The following is an 18,641-nucleotide window of genomic DNA, read 5'->3' on the forward strand; positions in this document are numbered from 1 at the left end:
ATTTACAGATCAGAAATAAGTTTCACAGAATGCATCTGTGTAGTTTTTATTTGAAGATATTCTTTTTCCCAATGTAGGCCTCTTAGCGCTTAGCATGTCCAATTGCAGTTTCTACCGAAAGAGTGTTTCAGAACGGCTCAATCAAAATTAAGGTTCAACTCTGTTAGTTGAATGCACAGAACAGAAAGAATTTTCACAGAATGCTACTGTGTAGTTTATATTTGAATATATTCCTTTTTCCACTATTACCCTCTTAGCGCTCCGAATGTCCACTTGCATTTTCTACAGAAAGAGTGTTCAGAACTGCGCAATCAAAAGTATGGTTTAACTCTGTTAGCTTAATGAACATATCAGAAATAAGTTTCACACAATGCTTCTGTGTAGTTTTTATTTGAAGATATTATTTTTCCCAATTGAGGCCTCTTAGCGCTCAGAATGTCCAATTGCAGTTTCTACAGAAAGAGTGTTTCAGAAAGGCTCAATCAAAAGTAAGGTTCAACTCTGTTATTTGAATGCACAGAACAGAAAGAAGTTTCATACAATGCTTCTGTGTAGTTTATATTTGAACATATTCTTTTTTCCACTATTACCCACTTAGCGCTACGAATGTCCAGTTGCATTTTCTACAGACAGAGTGTTTCAAAACTGCTCAATCAAAAGTATGGTTTAACTCTGTTAGCTGAATGCTCAGATCAGAAAGAAGTTTCACAGAATGCTTCTGTGTAGTTTATATTTGAATATATTCCTTTTTCCACTACTACTCTCTTAGCGCTCCAAATGTCCAGTTGCATTTTCTACAGAAAGAGTGTTCAGATCTGCTCAATCAAAAGTATGGTTTAACTCTGTTAGCTGAATGCACAGATCAGAAAGAAGTGTCACAGAATGATTCTGTGTAGTTTATATTTGGAGACATTCCTTTTTCCACTATTACCCTCTTAGCGCTCCGAATCTCCACTTGCATTTTCTACAAAAAGAGTGTTTCATAACTGCTCAATCAAAAATATGTTTTATCTCTGTTAACTGAATTTACAGATCAGAAATATGTTTCACAGAATGCATCTGTGTAGTTTTTATTTGAAGATATTCTTTTTCCCAATGTAGGCCTCTTAGCGGTTAGCATGTCCAATTGCAGATTCTACAGAAAGAGTGTTTCAGAACGGCTCAATCAAAAGTAAGGTTCAACTCTGTTAGTTGAATGCACAGAACAGAAAGAATTTTCACAGAATGCTACTGTGTAGTTTATATTTGAATATATTCCCTTTTCCACTATTACCCTCTTAGCGCTCCGAATGTCCACTTGCATTTTCTACAGAAAGAGTGTTCAGAACTGCGCAATCAAAAGTATGGTTTAACTCTGTTAGCTTAATGAACATATCAGAAATAAGTTTCACACAATGCTTCTGTGTAGTTTTTATTTGAAGATATTATTTTTCCCAATTGAGGCCTCTTAGCGCTCAGAATGTCCAATTGCAGTTTCTACAGAAAGAGTGTTTCAGAAAGGCTCAATCAAATGTCAGGTACAACTCTGTTAGTTGAATGCACAGAACAGAAAGAAGTTTCATACAATGCTTCTGTGTAGTTTATATTTGAACATATTCTTTTTTCCACTATTACCCACTTAGCGCTACGAATGTCCAGTTGCATTTTCTACAGACAGAGTGTTTCAAAACTGCTCAATCAAAAGTATGGTTTAACTCTGTTAGCTGAATGCTCAGATCAGAAAGAAGTTTCACAGAATGCTTCTGTGTAGTTTATATTTGAATATATTCCTTTTTCCACTACTACTCTCTTAGCGCTCCAAATGTCGAGTTGCATTTTCTACAGAAAGAGTGTTCAGATCTGCTCAATCAAAAGTATGGTTTAACTCTGTTAGCTGAATGCACAGATCAGAAAGAAGTGTCACAGAATGATTCTGTGTAGTTTATATTTGGAGACATTCCTTTTTCCACTATTACCCTCTTAGCGCTCCGAATCTCCACTTGCATTTTATACAGAAAGAGTGTTTCAGAACGGCTCAATCAAAACTAAGGTTCAACTCTTTTAGTTGAACAAACAGAACAGAAAGTAGTTTCACACAATTCTTCTGTGTAGTTTTTATTTGTAGACATTCTTTTTCCCAATATAGGCCTCCTAGCGCTCAGAATGTCCAATTGCAGTTTCTACAGAAAGAGTGTTTCAGAACGGCTCAATCAAAAGTAAGGTTCAACTCTGTTAGTTGAATGCACAGAACAGAAAGAATTTTCACAGAATGCTACTGTGTAGTTTATATTTGAATATATTCCCTTTTCCACTATTACCCTCTTAGCGCTCCGAATGTCCACTTGCATTTTCTACAGAAAGAGTGTTCAGAACTGCGCAATCAAAAGTATGGTTTAACTCTGTTAGCTTAATGAACATATCAGAAATAAGTTTCACACAATGCTTCTGTGTAGTTTTTATTTGAAGATATTATTTTTCCCAATTGAGGCCTCTTAGCGCTCAGAATGTCCAATTGCAGTTTCTACAGAAAGAGTGTTTCAGAAAGGCTCAATCAAAAGTCAGGTTCAACTCTGTTAGTTGAATGCACAGAACAGAAAGAAGTTTCATACAATGCTTCTGTGTAGTTTATATTTGAACATATTCTTTTTTCCACTATTACCCACTTAGCGCTACGAATGTCCAGTTGCATTTTCTACAGATAGAGTGTTTCAAAATTGCTCAATCAAAAGTATGGTTTAACTCTGTTAGCTGAATGCTCAGATCAGAAAGAAGTTTCACAGAATGCTTCTGTGTAGTTTATATTTGAATATATTCCTTTTTCCACTACTACTCTCTTAGCGCTCCAAATGTCGAGTTGCATTTTCTACAGAAAGAGTGTTCAGATCTGCTCAATCAAAAGTATGGTTTAACTCTGTTAGCTGAATGCACAGATCAGAAAGAAGTGTCACAGAATGATTCTGTGTAGTTTATATTTGGAGACATTCCTTTTTCCACTATTACCCTCTTAGCGCTCCGAATCTCCACTTGCATTTTCTACAGAAAGAGTGTTTCAGAACGGCTCAATCAAAACTAAGGTTCAACTCTTTTAGTTGAACAAACAGAACAGAAAGAAGTTTCACACAATTCTTCTGTGTAGTTTTTATTTGTAGACATTCTTTTTCCCAATATAGGCCTCCTAGCGCTCAGAATGTCCAATTGCAGTTTCTACAGAAAGAGTGTTTCAGAACGGCTCAATCAAAAGTAAGGTTCAACTCTGTTAGTTGAATGCACAGAACAGAAAGTAGTTTCATACAATGCTTCTGTGTAGTTTATATTTGAACATATTCTTTTTTCCACCATTACCCACTTAGCGCTACGAATGTCCAGTTGCATTTTCTACAGACAGAGTGTTTCAAAACTGCTCAATCAAAAGTATGGTTTAACTCTGTTAGCTGAATGCTCAGATCAGAAAGAAGTTTCACAGAATGCTTCTGTGTAGTTTATATTTGAATATATTCCTTTTTCCACTACTACGCTCTTAGCGCTCCAAATGTCCAGTTGCATTTTCTACAGAAAGAGTGTTCAGATCTGCTCAATCAAAAGTATGGTTTAAGTCTGTTAGCTGAATGCACAGATCAGAAAGAAGTTTCACCGAATGATTCTGTGTAGTTTATATTTGAAGACATTCCTTTTTCCACTATTAACCTCTTAGCGCTCCGAATCTCCACTTGCATTTTCTACAAAAAGAGTGTTTCATAACTGCTCAATCAAAAACATGTTTTATCTCTGTTAACTGAATTTACAGATCAGAAATAAGTTTCACAGAATGCATCTGTGTAGTTTTTATTTGAAGATATTCTTTTTCCCAATGTAGGCCTCTTAGCGCTTAGCATGTCCAATTGCAGTTTCTACAGAAAGAGTGTTTCAGAACGGCTCAATCAAAAGTAAGGTTCAACACTGTTAGTTGAATGCACAGAACAGAAAGAATTTTCACAGAATGCTACTGTGTAGTTTATATTTGAATATATTGCTTTTTTCACTATTACCCTCTTAGCGCTCCGAATGTCCACTTGCATTTTCTACAGAAAGAGTGTTCAGAACTGCGCAATCAAAAGTATGGTTTAACTCTGTTAGCTTAATGATCGTATCAGAAATAAGTTTCACACAATGCTTCTGTGTAGTTTTTATTTGAAGATATTATTTTTCCCAATTGAGGCCTCTTAGCGCTCAGAATGTCCAATTGCAGTTTCTACAGAAAGAGTGTTTCAGAAAGGCTCAATCAAAAGTCAGGTTCAACTCTGTTAGTTGAATGCACAGAACAGAAAGAAGTTTCATACAATGCTTCTCTGTAGTTTATATTTGAACATATTCTTTTTTCCACTATTACCCACTTAGCGCTACGAATGTCCAGTTGCATTTTCTACAGACAGAGTGTTTCAAAACTGCTCAATCAAAAGTATGGTTTAACTCTGTTAGCTGAATGCTCAGATCAGAAAGAAGTTTCACAGAATGCTTCTGTGTAGTTTATATTTGAATATATTCCTTTTTCCACTACTACTCTCTTAGCGCTCCAAATGTCCAGTTGCATTTTCTACAGAAAGAGTGTTCAGATCTGCTCAATCAAAAGTATGTTTTAACTCTGTTAGCTGAATGCACAGATCAGAAAGAAGTGTCACAGAATGATTCTGTGTAGTTTATATTTGGAGACATTCCTTTTTCCACTATTACCCTCTTAGCGCTCCGAATCTCCACTTGCATTTTCTACAGAAAGAGTGTTTCAGAACGGCTCAATCAAAACTAAGGTTCAACTCTTTTAGTTGAACAAACAGAACAGAAAGAAGTTTCACACAATTCTTCTGTGTAGTTTTTATTTGTAGACATTCTTTTTCCCAATATAGGCCTCCTGGCGCTCAGAATGTCCAATTGCAGTTTCTACAGAAAGAGTGTTTCAGAACGGTTCAATCAAAAGAAAGGTTCAACTCTGTTAGTGGAATGCACAGAACAGAAAGAAGTTTCATACAATACTTCTGTGTAGTTTATATTTGAACATATTCTTTTTTCCACGATTACCCACTTAGCGCTACGAATGTCCAGTTGCATTTTCTACAGACAGAGTGTTTCAAAACTGCTCAATCAAAAGTATGGTTTAACTCTGTTAGCTGAATGCTCAGATCAGAAAGAAGTTTCACAGAATGTTTCTGTGTAGTTTATATTTGAATATATTCCTTTTTCCACTACTACTCTCTTAGCGCTCCAAATGTCCAGTTGCATTTTCTACAGAAAGAGTGTTCAGATCTGCTCAATCAAAAATATGGTTTAACTCTGTTAGCTGAATGCACAGATCAGAAAGAAGTTTCACCGAAAGATTCTGTGTAGTTTATATTTGAAGACATTCCTTTTTCCACTATTACCCTCTTAGCGCTCCGAATCTCCACTTGCATTTTCTACAAAAAGAGTGTTTCATAACCGCTCAATCAAAAATATGTTTTATCTCTGTTAACTGAATTTACAGATCAGAAATAAGTTTCACAGAATGCATCTGTGTAGTTTTTATTTGAAGATATTCTTTTTCCCAATGTAGGCCTCTTAGCGCTTAGCATGTCCAATTGCAGTTTCTACAGAAAGAGTGTTTCAAAACGGCTCAATCAAAAGTATGGTTCAACTCTGTTAGTTGAATGCACAGAACAGAAAGAATTTTCACAGAATGCTACTGTGTAGTTTATATTTGAATATATTCCTTTTTCCACTATTACCCTCTTAGCGCTCCGAATGTCCACTTGCATTTTCTACAGAAAGAGTGTTCAGAACTGCGCAATCAAAAGTATGGTTTAACTCTGTTAGCTTAATGAACATATCAGAAATAAGTTTCACACAATGCTTCTGTGTAGTTTTTATTTGAAGATATTATTTTTCCCAATAGAGGCCTCTTAGCGCTCAGAATGTCCAATTGCAGTTTCTACAGAAGGAGAGTTTCAGAAAGGCTCAATCAAAAGTAAGGTTCAACTCTGTTAGTTGAATGCACAGAACAGAAAGAAGTTTCATACAATGCTTCTGTGTAGTTTATATTTGAACATATTCTTTTTTCCACTATTACCCACTTAGCGCTACGAATGTCCAGTTGCATTTTCTACAGACAGAGTGTTTCAAAACTGCTCAATCAAAAGTATGGTTTAACTCTGTTAGCTGAATGCTCAGATCAGAAAGAAGTTTCACAGAATGCTTCTGTGTAGTTTATATTTGAATATATTCCTTTTTCCACTACTACTCTCTTAGCGCTCCAAATGTCGAGTTGCATTTTCTACAGAAAGAGTGTTCAGATCTGCTCAATCAAAAGTATGGTTTAACTCTGTTAGCTGAATGCACAGATCAGAAAGAAGTGTCACAGAATGATTCTGTGTAGTTTATATTTGGAGACATTCCTTTTTCCACTATTACCCTCTTAGCGCTCCGAATCTCCACTTGCATTTTATACAGAAAGAGTGTTTCAGAACGGCTCAATCAAAACTAAGGTTCAACTCTTTTAGTTGAACAAACAGAACAGAAAGTAGTTTCACACAATTCTTCTGTGTAGTTTTTATTTGTAGACATTCTTTTTCCCAATATAGGCCTCCTAGCGCTCAGAATGTCCAATTGCAGTTTCTACAGAAAGAGTGTTTCAGAACGGCTCAATCAAAAGTAAGGTTCAACTCTGTTAGTTGAATGCACAGAACAGAAAGAATTTTCACAGAATGCTACTGTGTAGTTTATATTTGAATATATTCCCTTTTCCACTATTACCCTCTTAGCGCTCCGAATGTCCACTTGCATTTTCTACAGAAAGAGTGTTCAGAACTGCGCAATCAAAAGTATGGTTTAACTCTGTTAGCTTAATGAACATATCAGAAATAAGTTTCACACAATGCTTCTGTGTAGTTTTTATTTGAAGATATTATTTTTCCCAATTGAGGCCTCTTAGCGCTCAGAATGTCCAATTGCAGTTTCTACAGAAAGAGTGTTTCAGAAAGGCTCAATCAAAAGTCAGGTTCAACTCTGTTAGTTGAATGCACAGAACAGAAAGAAGTTTCATACAATGCTTCTGTGTAGTTTATATTTGAACATATTCTTTTTTCCACTATTACCCACTTAGCGCTACGAATGTCCAGTTGCATTTTCTACAGATAGAGTGTTTCAAAATTGCTCAATCAAAAGTATGGTTTAACTCTGTTAGCTGAATGCTCAGATCAGAAAGAAGTTTCACAGAATGCTTCTGTGTAGTTTATATTTGAATATATTCCTTTTTCCACTACTACTCTCTTAGCGCTCCAAATGTCGAGTTGCATTTTCTACAGAAAGAGTGTTCAGATCTGCTCAATCAAAAGTATGGTTTAACTCTGTTAGCTGAATGCACAGATCAGAAAGAAGTGTCACAGAATGATTCTGTGTAGTTTATATTTGGAGACATTCCTTTTTCCACTATTACCCTCTTAGCGCTCCGAATCTCCACTTGCATTTTCTACAGAAAGAGTGTTTCAGAACGGCTCAATCAAAACTAAGGTTCAACTCTTTTAGTTGAACAAACAGAACAGAAAGAAGTTTCACACAATTCTTCTGTGTAGTTTTTATTTGTAGACATTCTTTTTCCCAATATAGGCCTCCTAGCGCTCAGAATGTCCAATTGCAGTTTCTACAGAAAGAGTGTTTCAGAACGGCTCAATCAAAAGTAAGGTTCAACTCTGTTAGTTGAATGCACAGAACAGAAAGTAGTTTCATACAATGCTTCTGTGTAGTTTATATTTGAACATATTCTTTTTTCCACCATTACCCACTTAGCGCTACGAATGTCCAGTTGCATTTTCTACAGACAGAGTGTTTCAAAACTGCTCAATCAAAAGTATGGTTTAACTCTGTTAGCTGAATGCTCAGATCAGAAAGAAGTTTCACAGAATGCTTCTGTGTAGTTTATATTTGAATATATTCCTTTTTCCACTACTACGCTCTTAGCGCTCCAAATGTCCAGTTGCATTTTCTACAGAAAGAGTGTTCAGATCTGCTCAATCAAAAGTATGGTTTAAGTCTGTTAGCTGAATGCACAGATCAGAAAGAAGTTTCACCGAATGATTCTGTGTAGTTTATATTTGAAGACATTCCTTTTTCCACTATTAACCTCTTAGCGCTCCGAATCTCCACTTGCATTTTCTACAAAAAGAGTGTTTCATAACTGCTCAATCAAAAACATGTTTTATCTCTGTTAACTGAATTTACAGATCAGAAATAAGTTTCACAGAATGCATCTGTGTAGTTTTTATTTGAAGATATTCTTTTTCCCAATGTAGGCCTCTTAGCGCTTAGCATGTCCAATTGCAGTTTCTACAGAAAGAGTGTTTCAGAACGGCTCAATCAAAAGTAAGGTTCAACACTGTTAGTTGAATGCACAGAACAGAAAGAATTTTCACAGAATGCTACTGTGTAGTTTATGTTTGAATATATTGCTTTTTTCACTATTACCCTCTTAGCGCTCCGAATGTCCACTTGCATTTTCTACAGAAAGAGTGTTCAGAACTGCGCAATCAAAAGTATGGTTTAACTCTGTTAGCTTAATGATCGTATCAGAAATAAGTTTCACACAATGCTTCTGTGTAGTTTTTATTTGAAGATATTATTTTTCCCAATTGAGGCCTCTTAGCGCTCAGAATGTCCAATTGCAGTTTCTACAGAAAGAGTGTTTCAGAAAGGCTCAATCAAAAGTCAGGTTCAACTCTGTTAGTTGAATGCACAGAACAGAAAGAAGTTTCATACAATGCTTCTCTGTAGTTTATATTTGAACATATTCTTTTTTCCACTATTACCCACTTAGCGCTACGAATGTCCAGTTGCATTTTCTACAGACAGAGTGTTTCAAAACTGCTCAATCAAAAGTATGGTTTAACTCTGTTAGCTGAATGCTCAGATCAGAAAGAAGTTTCACAGAATGCTTCTGTGTAGTTTATATTTGAATATATTCCTTTTTCCACTACTACTCTCTTAGCGCTCCAAATGTCCAGTTGCATTTTCTACAGAAAGAGTGTTCAGATCTGCTCAATCAAAAGTATGGTTTAACTCTGTTAGCTGAATGCACAGATCAGAAAGAAGTGTCACAGAATGATTCTGTGTAGTTTATATTTGGAGACATTCCTTTTTCCACTATTACCCTCTTAGCGCTCCGAATCTCCACTTGCATTTTCTACAGAAAGAGTGTTTCAGAACGGCTCAATCAAAACTAAGGTTCAACTCTTTTAGTTGAACAAACAGAACAGAAAGAAGTTTCACACAATTCTTCTGTGTAGTTTTTATTTGTAGACATTCTTTTTCCCAATATAGGCCTCCTGGCGCTCAGAATGTCCAATTGCAGTTTCTACAGAAAGAGTGTTTCAGAACGGTTCAATCAAAAGAAAGGTTCAACTCTGTTAGTGGAATGCACAGAACAGAAAGAAGTTTCATACAATACTTCTGTGTAGTTTATATTTGAACATATTCTTTTTTCCACGATTACCCACTTAGCGCTACGAATGTCCAGTTGCATTTTCTACAGACAGAGTGTTTCAAAACTGCTCAATCAAAAGTATGGTTTAACTCTGTTAGCTGAATGCTCAGATCAGAAAGAAGTTTCACAGAATGTTTCTGTGTAGTTTATATTTGAATATATTCCTTTTTCCACTACTACTCTCTTAGCGCTCCAAATGTCCAGTTGCATTTTCTACAGAAAGAGTGTTCAGATCTGCTCAATCAAAAATATGGTTTAACTCTGTTAGCTGAATGCACAGATCAGAAAGAAGTTTCACCGAAAGATTCTGTGTAGTTTATATTTGAAGACATTCCTTTTTCCACTATTACCCTCTTAGCGCTCCGAATCTCCACTTGCATTTTCTACAAAAAGAGTGTTTCATAACCGCTCAATCAAAAATATGTTTTATCTCTGTTAACTGAATTTACAGATCAGAAATAAGTTTCACAGAATGCATCTGTGTAGTTTTTATTTGAAGATATTCTTTTTCCCAATGTAGGCCTCTTAGCGCTTAGCATGTCCAATTGCAGTTTCTACAGAAAGAGTGTTTCAAAACGGCTCAATCAAAAGTATGGTTCAACTCTGTTAGTTGAATGCACAGAACAGAAAGAATTTTCACAGAATGCTACTGTGTAGTTTATATTTGAATATATTCCTTTTTCCACTATTACCCTCTTAGCGCTCCGAATGTCCACTTGCATTTTCTACAGAAAGAGTGTTCAGAACTGCGCAATCAAAAGTATGGTTTAACTCTGTTAGCTTAATGAACATATCAGAAATAAGTTTCACACAATGCTTCTGTGTAGTTTTTATTTGAAGATATTATTTTTCCCAATAGAGGCCTCTTAGCGCTCAGAATGTCCAATTGCAGTTTCTACAGAAAGAGAGTTTCAGAAAGGCTCAATCAAAAGTAAGGTTCAACTCTGTTAGTTGAATGCACAGAACAGAAAGAAGTTTCATACAATGCTTCTGTGTAGTTTATATTTGAACATATTCTTTTTTCCACTATTACCCACTTAGCGCTACGAATGTCCAGTTGCATTTTCTACAGACAGAGTGTTTCAAAACTGCTCAATCAAAAGTATGTTTTAACTCTGTTAGCTGAATGCTCAGATCAGAAAGAAGTTTCACAGAATGCTTCTGTGTAGTTTATATTTGAATATATTCCTTTTTCCACTACTACGCTCTTAGCGCTCCAAATGTCCAGTTGCATTTTCTACAGAAAGAGTGTTCAGATCTGCTCAATCAAAAGTATGGTTTAACTCTGTTAGCTGAATGCACAGATCAGAAAGAAGTTTCACCGAATGATTCTGTGTAGTTTATATTTGAAGACATTCCTTTTTCCACTATTACCCTCTTAGCGCTCCGAATCTCCACTTGCATTTTCTACAAAAAGAGTGTTTCATAACTGCTCAATCAAAAATATGTTTTATCTCTGTTAACTGAATTTACAGATCAGAAATAAGTTTCACAGAATGCATCTGTGTAGTTTTTATTTGAAGATATTCTTTTTCCCAATGTAGGCCTCTTAGCGCTTAGCATGTCCAATTGCAGTTTCTACAGAAAGAGTGTTTCAAAACGGCTCAATCAAAAGTAAGGTTCAACTCTGTTAGTTGAATGCACAGAACAGAAAGAATTTTCACAGAATGCTACTGTGTAGTTTATATTTGAATATATTCCTTTTTCCACTATTACCCTCTTAGCGCTCCGAATGTCCACTTGCATTTTCTACAGAAAGAGTGTTCAGAACTGCGCAATCAAAAGTATGGTTTAACTCTGTTAGCTTAATGAACATATCAGAAATAAGTTTCACACAATGCTTCTGTGTAGTTTTTATTTGAAGATATTATTTTTCCCAATTGAGGCCTCTTAGCGCTCAGAATGTCCAATAGCAGTTTCTACAGAAAGAGTGTTTCAGAAAGGCTCAATCAAAAGTCAGGTTCAACTCTGTTAGTTGAATGCACAGAACAGAAAGAAGTTTCAGACAATGCTTCTGTGTAGTTTATATTTGAACATATTCTTTTTTCCACTATTACCCACTTAGCGCTACGAATGTCCAGTTGCATTTTCTACAGACAGAGTGTTTCAAAACTGCTCAATCAAAAGTATGGTTTAACTCTGTTAGCTGAATGCTCAGATCAGAAAGAAGTTTCACAGAATGCTTCTGTGTAGTTTATATTTGAATATATTCCTTTTTCCACTACTACTCTCTTAGCGCTCCAAATGTCCAGTTGCATTTTCTACAGAAAGAGTGTTCAGATCTGCTCAATCAAAAGTATGGTTTAACTCTGTTAGCTGAATGCACAGATCAGAAAGAAGTGTCACAGAATGATTCTGTGTAGTTTATATTTGGAGACATTCCTTTTTCCACTATTACCCTCTTAGCGCTCCGAATCTCCACTTGCATTTTCTACAAAAAGAGTGTTTCATAACTGCTCAATCAAAAATATGTTTTATCTCTGTTAACTGAATTTACAGATCAGAAATATGTTTCACAGAATGCATCTGTGTAGTTTTTATTTGAAGATATTCTTTTTCCCAATGTAGGCCTCTTAGCGGTTAGCATGTCCAATTGCAGTTTCTACAGAAAGAGTGTTTCAGAACGGCTCAATCAAAAGTAAGGTTCAACTCTGTTAGTTGAATGCACAGAACAGAAAGAATTTTCACAGAATGCTACTGTGTAGTTTATATTTGAATATATTCCTTTTTCCACTATTACCCTCTTAGCGCTCCGAATGTCCACTTGCATTTTCTACAGAAAGAGTGTTCAGAACTGCGCAATCAAAAGTATGGTTTAACTCTGTTAGCTTAATGAACATATCAGAAATAAGTTTCACACAATGCTTCTGTGTAGTTTTTATTTGAAGATATTATTTTTCCCAATTGAGGCCTCTTAGCGCTCAGAATGTCCAATTGCAGTTTCTACAGAAAGAGTGTTTCAGAAAGGCACAATCAAAAGTCAGGTTCAACTCTGTTAGTTGAATGCACAGAACAGAAAGAAGTTTCAGACAATGCTTCTGTGTAGTTTATATTTGAACATATTCTTTTTTCCACTATTACCCACTTAGCGCTACGAATGTCCAGTTGCATTTTCTACAGACAGAGTGTTTCAAAACTGCTCAATCAAAAGTATGGTTTAACTCTGTTAGCTGAATGCTCAGATCAGAAAGAAGTTTCACAGAATGCTTCTGTGTAGTTTATATTTGAATATATTCCTTTTTCCACTACTACTCTCTTAGCGCTCCAAATGTCCAGTTGCATTTTCTACAGAAAGAGTGTTCAGATCTGCTCAATCAAAAGTATGGTTTAACTCTGTTAGCTGAATGCACAGATCAGAAAGAAGTGTCACAGAATGATTCTGTGTAGTTTATATTTGGAGACATTCCTTTTTCCACTATTACCCTCTTAGCGCTCCGAATCTCCACTTGCATTTTCTACAAACAGAGTGTTTCATAACTGCTCAATCAAAAATATGTTTTATCTCTGTTAACTGAATTTACAGATCAGAAATATGTTTCACAGAATGCATCTGTGTAGTTTTTATTTGAAGATATTCTTTTTCCCAATGTAGGCCTCTTAGCGGTTAGCATGTCCAATTGCAGTTTCTACAGAAAGAGTGTTTCAGAACGGCTCAATCAAAAGTAAGGTTCAACTCTGTTAGTTGAATGCACAGAACAGAAAGAATTTTCACAGAATGCTACTGTGTAGTTTATATTTGAATATATTCCTTTTTCCACTATTACCCTCTTAGCGCTCCGAATGTCCACTTGCATTTTCTACAGAAAGAGTGTTCAGAACTGCGCAATCAAAAGTATGGTTTAACTCTGTTAGCTTAATGAACATATCAGAAATAAGTTTCACACAATGCTTCTGTGTAGTTTTTATTTGAAGATATTATTTTTCCCAATTGAGGCCTCTTAGCGCTCAGAATGTCCAATTGCAGTTTCTACAGAAAGAGTGTTTCAGAAAGGCTCAATCAAAAGTCAGGTTCAACTCTGTTAGTTGAATGCACAGAACAGAAAGAAGTTTCATACAATGCTTCTGTGTAGTTTATATTTGAACATATTCTTTTTTCCACTATTACCCACTTAGCGCTACGAATGTCCAGTTGCATTTTCTACAGACAGAGTGTTTCAAAACTGCTCAATCAAAAGTATGGTTTAACTCTGTTAGCTGAATGCTCAGATCAGAAAGAAGTTTCACAGAATGCTTCTGTGTAGTTTATATTTGAATATATTCCTTTTTCCACTACTACTCTCTTAGCGCTCCAAATGTCCAGTTGCATTTTCTACAGAAAGAGTGTTCAGATCTGCTCAATCAAAAGTATGGTTTAACTCTGTTAGCTGAATGCACAGATCAGAAAGAAGTGTCACAGAATGATTCTGTGTAGTTTATATTTGGAGACATTCCTTTTTCCACTATTACCCTCTTAGCGCTCCGAATCTCCACTTGCATTTTCTACAGAAAGAGTGTTTCAGAACGGCTCAATCAAAACTAAGGTTCAAATCTTTTAGTTGAACAAACAGAACAGAAAGAAGTTTCACACAATTCTTCTGTGTAGTTTTTATTTGTAGACATTCTTTTTCCCAATATAGGCCTCCTAGCGCTCAGAATGTCCAATTGCAGTTTCTACAGAAAGAGTGTTTCAGAACGGCTCAATCAAAAGTAAGGTTCAACTCTGTTAGTTGAATGCACAGAACAGAAAGAAGTTTCATACAATGCTTCTGTGTAGTTTATATTTGAACATATTCTTTTTTCCACCATTACCCACTTAGCGCTACGAATGTCCAGTTGCATTTTCTACAGACAGAGTGTTTCAAAACTGCTCAATCAAAAGTATGGTTTAACTCTGTTAGCTGAATGCTCAGATCAGAAAGAAGTTTCACAGAATGCTTCTGTGTAGTTTATATTTGAATATATTCCTTTGTCCACTACTACGCTCTTAGCGCTCCAAATGTCCAGTTGCATTTTCTACAGAAAGAGTGTTCAGATCTGCTCAATCAAAAGTATGGTTTAAGTCTGTTAGCTGAATGCACAGATCAGAAAGAAGTTTCACCGAATGATTCTGCGTAGTTTATATTTGAAGACATTCCTTTTTCCACTATTAACCTCTTAGCGCTCCGAATCTCCACTTGCATTTTCTACAAAAAGAGTGTTTCATAACTGCTCAATCAAAAATATGTTTTATCTCTGTTAACTGAATTTACAGATCAGAAATAAGTTTCACAGAATGCATCTGTGTAGTTTTTATTTGAAGATATTCTTTTTCCCAATGTAGGCCTCTTAGCGCTAAGCATGTCCAATTGCAGTTTCTACAGAAAGAGTGTTTCAGAACGGCTCAATCAAAAGTAAGGTTCAACTCTGTTAGTTGAATGCACAGAACAGAATGAATTTTCACAGAATGCTACTGTGTAGTTTATATTTGAATATATTCCTTTTTCCACTATTACCCTCTTAGCGCTCCGAATGTCCACTTGCATTTTCTACAGAAAGAGTGTTCAGAACTGCGCAATCAAAAGTATGGTTTAACTCTGTTAGCTTAATGAACGTATCAGAAATAAGTTTCACACAATGCTTCTGTGTAGTTTTTATTTGAAGATATTATTTTTCCCAATTGAGGCCTCTTAGCGCTCAGAATGTCCAATTGCAGTTTCTACAGAAAGAGTGTTTCAGAAAGGCTCAATCAAAAGTAAGGTTCAACTCTGTTAGTTGAATGCACAGAACAGAAAGAAGTTTCATACAATGCTTCTGTGTAGTTTATATTTGAACATATTCTTTTCTCCACTATTACCCACTTAGCGCTACGAATGTCCAGTTGCATTTTCTACAGACAGAGTGTTTCAAAACTGCTCAATCAAAAGTATGGTTTAACTCTGTTAGCTGAATGCTCAGATCAGAAAGAAGTTTCACAGAATGCTTCTGTGTAGTTTATATTTGAATATATTCCTTTTTCCACTACTACTCTCTTAGCGCTCCAAATGTCCAGGTGCATTTTCTACAGAAAGAGTGTTCAGATCTGCTCAATCAAAAGTATGGTTTAACTCTGTTAGCTGAATGCACAGATCAGAAAGAAGTGACACAGAATGATTCTGTGTAGTTTATATTTGGAGACATTCCTTTTTCCACTATTACCCTCTTAGCGCTCCGAATCTCCACTTGCATTTTCTACAAAAAGAGTGTTTCATAACTGCTCAATCAAAAATATGTTTTCTCTCTGTTAACTGAATTTACAGATCGGAAATAAGTTTCACAGAATGCATCTGTGTAGTTTTTATTTGAAGATATTCTTTTTCCCAATGTAGGCCTCTTAGCGCTTAGCATGTCCAATTGCAGTTTCTACAGAAAGAGTGTTTCAGAACGGCTCAATCAAAAGTAAGGTTCAACTCTGTTAGTTGAATGCACAGAACAGAAAGAATTTTCACAGTATGCTACTGTGTAGTTTATATTTGAATATATTCCTTTTTCCACTATTACCCTCTTAGCGCTCCGAATGTCCACTTGCATTTTCTACAGAAAGAGTGTTCAGAACTGCGCAATCAAAAGTATGGTTTAACTCTGTTAGCTTAATGAACATATCAGAAATAAGTTTCACACAATGCTTCTGTGTAGTTTTTATTTGAAGATATTATTTTTCCCAATAGAGGCCTCTTAGCGCTCAGAATGTCCAATTGCAGTTTCTACAGAAAGAGTGTTTCAGAAAGGCTCAATCAAAAGTAAGGTTCAACTCTGTTAGTTGAATGCACAGAACAGAAAGAAGTTTCATACAATGTTTCTGTGTAGTTTATATTTGAACATATTCTTTTTTCCACTATTACCCACTTAGCGCTACGAATGTCCAGTTGCATTTTCTACAGACAGAGTGTTTCAAAACTGCTCAATCAAAAGTATGGTTTAACTCTGTTAGCTGAATGCTCAGATCAGAAAGAAGTTTCACAGAATGCTTCTGTGTAGTTTATATTTGAATATATTCCTTTTTCCACTACTACTCTCTTAGCGCTCCAAATGTCCAGTTGCATTTTCTACAGAAAGAGTGTTCAGATCTGCTCAATCAAAAGTATGGTTTAACTCTGTTAGCTGAATGCACAGATCAGAAAGAAGTGTCACAGAATGATTCTGTGTAGTTTATATTTGGAGACATTCCTTTTTCCACTATTACCCTCTTAGCGCTCCGAATCTCCACTTGCATTTTCTACAGAAAGAGTGTTTCAGAACGGCTCAATCAAAACTGAGGTTCAACTCTTTTAGTTGAAAAAACAGAACAGAAAGAAGTTTCACATAATTCTTCTGTGTAGTTTTTATTTGTAGACATTATTTTTCCCAATATAGGCCTCCTAGCGCTCAGAATGTCCAATTGCAGTTTCTACAGAAAGAGTGTTTCAGAACGGCTCAATCAAAAGTAAGGTTCAACTCTGTTAGTTGTATGCACAGAACAGAAAGAAGTTTCATACAATGCTTCTGTGTAGTTTATATTTGAACATATTCTTTTTTCCACCATTACCCACTTAGCGCTACGAATGTCCAGTTGCATTTTCTACAGACAGAGTGTTTCAAAACTGCTCAATCAAAAGTATGGTTTAACTCTGTTAGCTGAATGCTCAGATCAGAAAGAAGTTTCACAGAATGCTTCTGTGTAGTTTATATTTGAATATATTCCTTTTTCCACTACTACGCTCTTAGCGCTCCAAATGTCCAGTTGCATTTTCTACCGAAAGAGTGTTCAGATCTGCTCAATCAAAAGTATGGTTTAACTCTGTTAGCTGAATGCACAGATCAGAAAGAAGTTTCACCGAATGATTCTGTGTAGTTTATATTTGAAGACATTCCTTTTTCCACTATTACCCTCTTAGCGCTCCGAATCTCCACTTGCATTTTCTACAAAAAGAGTGTTTCATAACTGCTCAATCAAAAATATGTTTTATCTCTGTTAACTGAATTTACAGATCAGAAATAAGTTTCACAGAATGCATCTGTGTAGTTTTTATTTGAAGATATTCTTTTTCCCAATGTAGGCCTCTTAGCCCTTAGCATGTCCAATTGCAGTTTCTACAGAAAGAGTGTTTCAGAACGGCTCAATCAAAAGTAAGGTTCAACTCTGTTAGTGGAATGCACAGAACAGAAAGAATTTTCACAGAATGCTACTGTGTAGTTTATATTTGAATATATTCCTTTTTCCACTATTACCCTCTTAGCGCTCCGAATGTCCACTTGCATTTTCTACAGAGTGTTCAGAACTGCGCAATCAGAAGTATGGTTTAACTCTGTTAGGTTAATGAACATATCAGAAATAAGTTTCACACAATGCTTCTGTGTAGTTTTTATTTGAAGATATTATTTTTCCCAATAGAGGCCTCTTAGCGCTCAGAATGTCCAATTGCAGTTTCTACAGAAAGAGTGTTTCAGAAAGGCTCAATCAAAAGTAAGGTTCAACTCTGTTAGTTGAATGCACAGAACAGAAAGAAGTTCCATACAATGCTTCTGTGTAGTTTATATTTGAACATATTCTTTTTTCCACTATTACCCACTTAGCGCTACGAATGTCCAGTTGCATTTTCTACAGACAGAGTGTTTCAAAACTGCTCAATCAAAAGTATGGTTTAACTCTGTTAGCTGAATGCTCAGATCAGAAAGAAGTTTCACAGAATGCTTCTGTGTAGTTTATATTTGAATATTTTCCTTTTTCCACTACTACGCTCTTAGCGCTCCAAATGTCCAGTTGCATTTTCTACAGAAAGAGTGTTCAGATCTGCTCAATCAAAAGTATGGTTTAACTCTGTTAGCTGAATGCACAGATCAGAAAGAAGTTTCACCGAATGATTCTGTGTAGTTTATATTTGAAGACATTCCTTTTTCCACTGTTACCCTCTTAGCGCTCCGAATCTCCACTTGCATTTTCTACAAAAAGAGTGTTTCATAACTGCTCAATCAAAAATATGTTTTATCTCTGTTAACTGAATTTACAGATCAGAAATAAGTTTCACAGAATGCATCTGTGTAGTTTTTATTTGAAGATATTCTTTTTCCCAATGTAGGCCTCTTAGCGCTTAGCATGTCCAATTGCAGTTTCTACCGAAAGAGTGTTTCAGAACGGCTCAATCAAAATTAAGGTTCAACTCTGTTAGTTGAATGCACAGAACAGAAAGAATTTTCACAGAATGCTACTGTG

This window comes from Symphalangus syndactylus, chromosome 22 (assembly GCF_028878055.3).
Source record: "Symphalangus syndactylus isolate Jambi chromosome 22, NHGRI_mSymSyn1-v2.1_pri, whole genome shotgun sequence".
NCBI lineage: Eukaryota > Metazoa > Chordata > Mammalia > Primates > Hylobatidae > Symphalangus > Symphalangus syndactylus.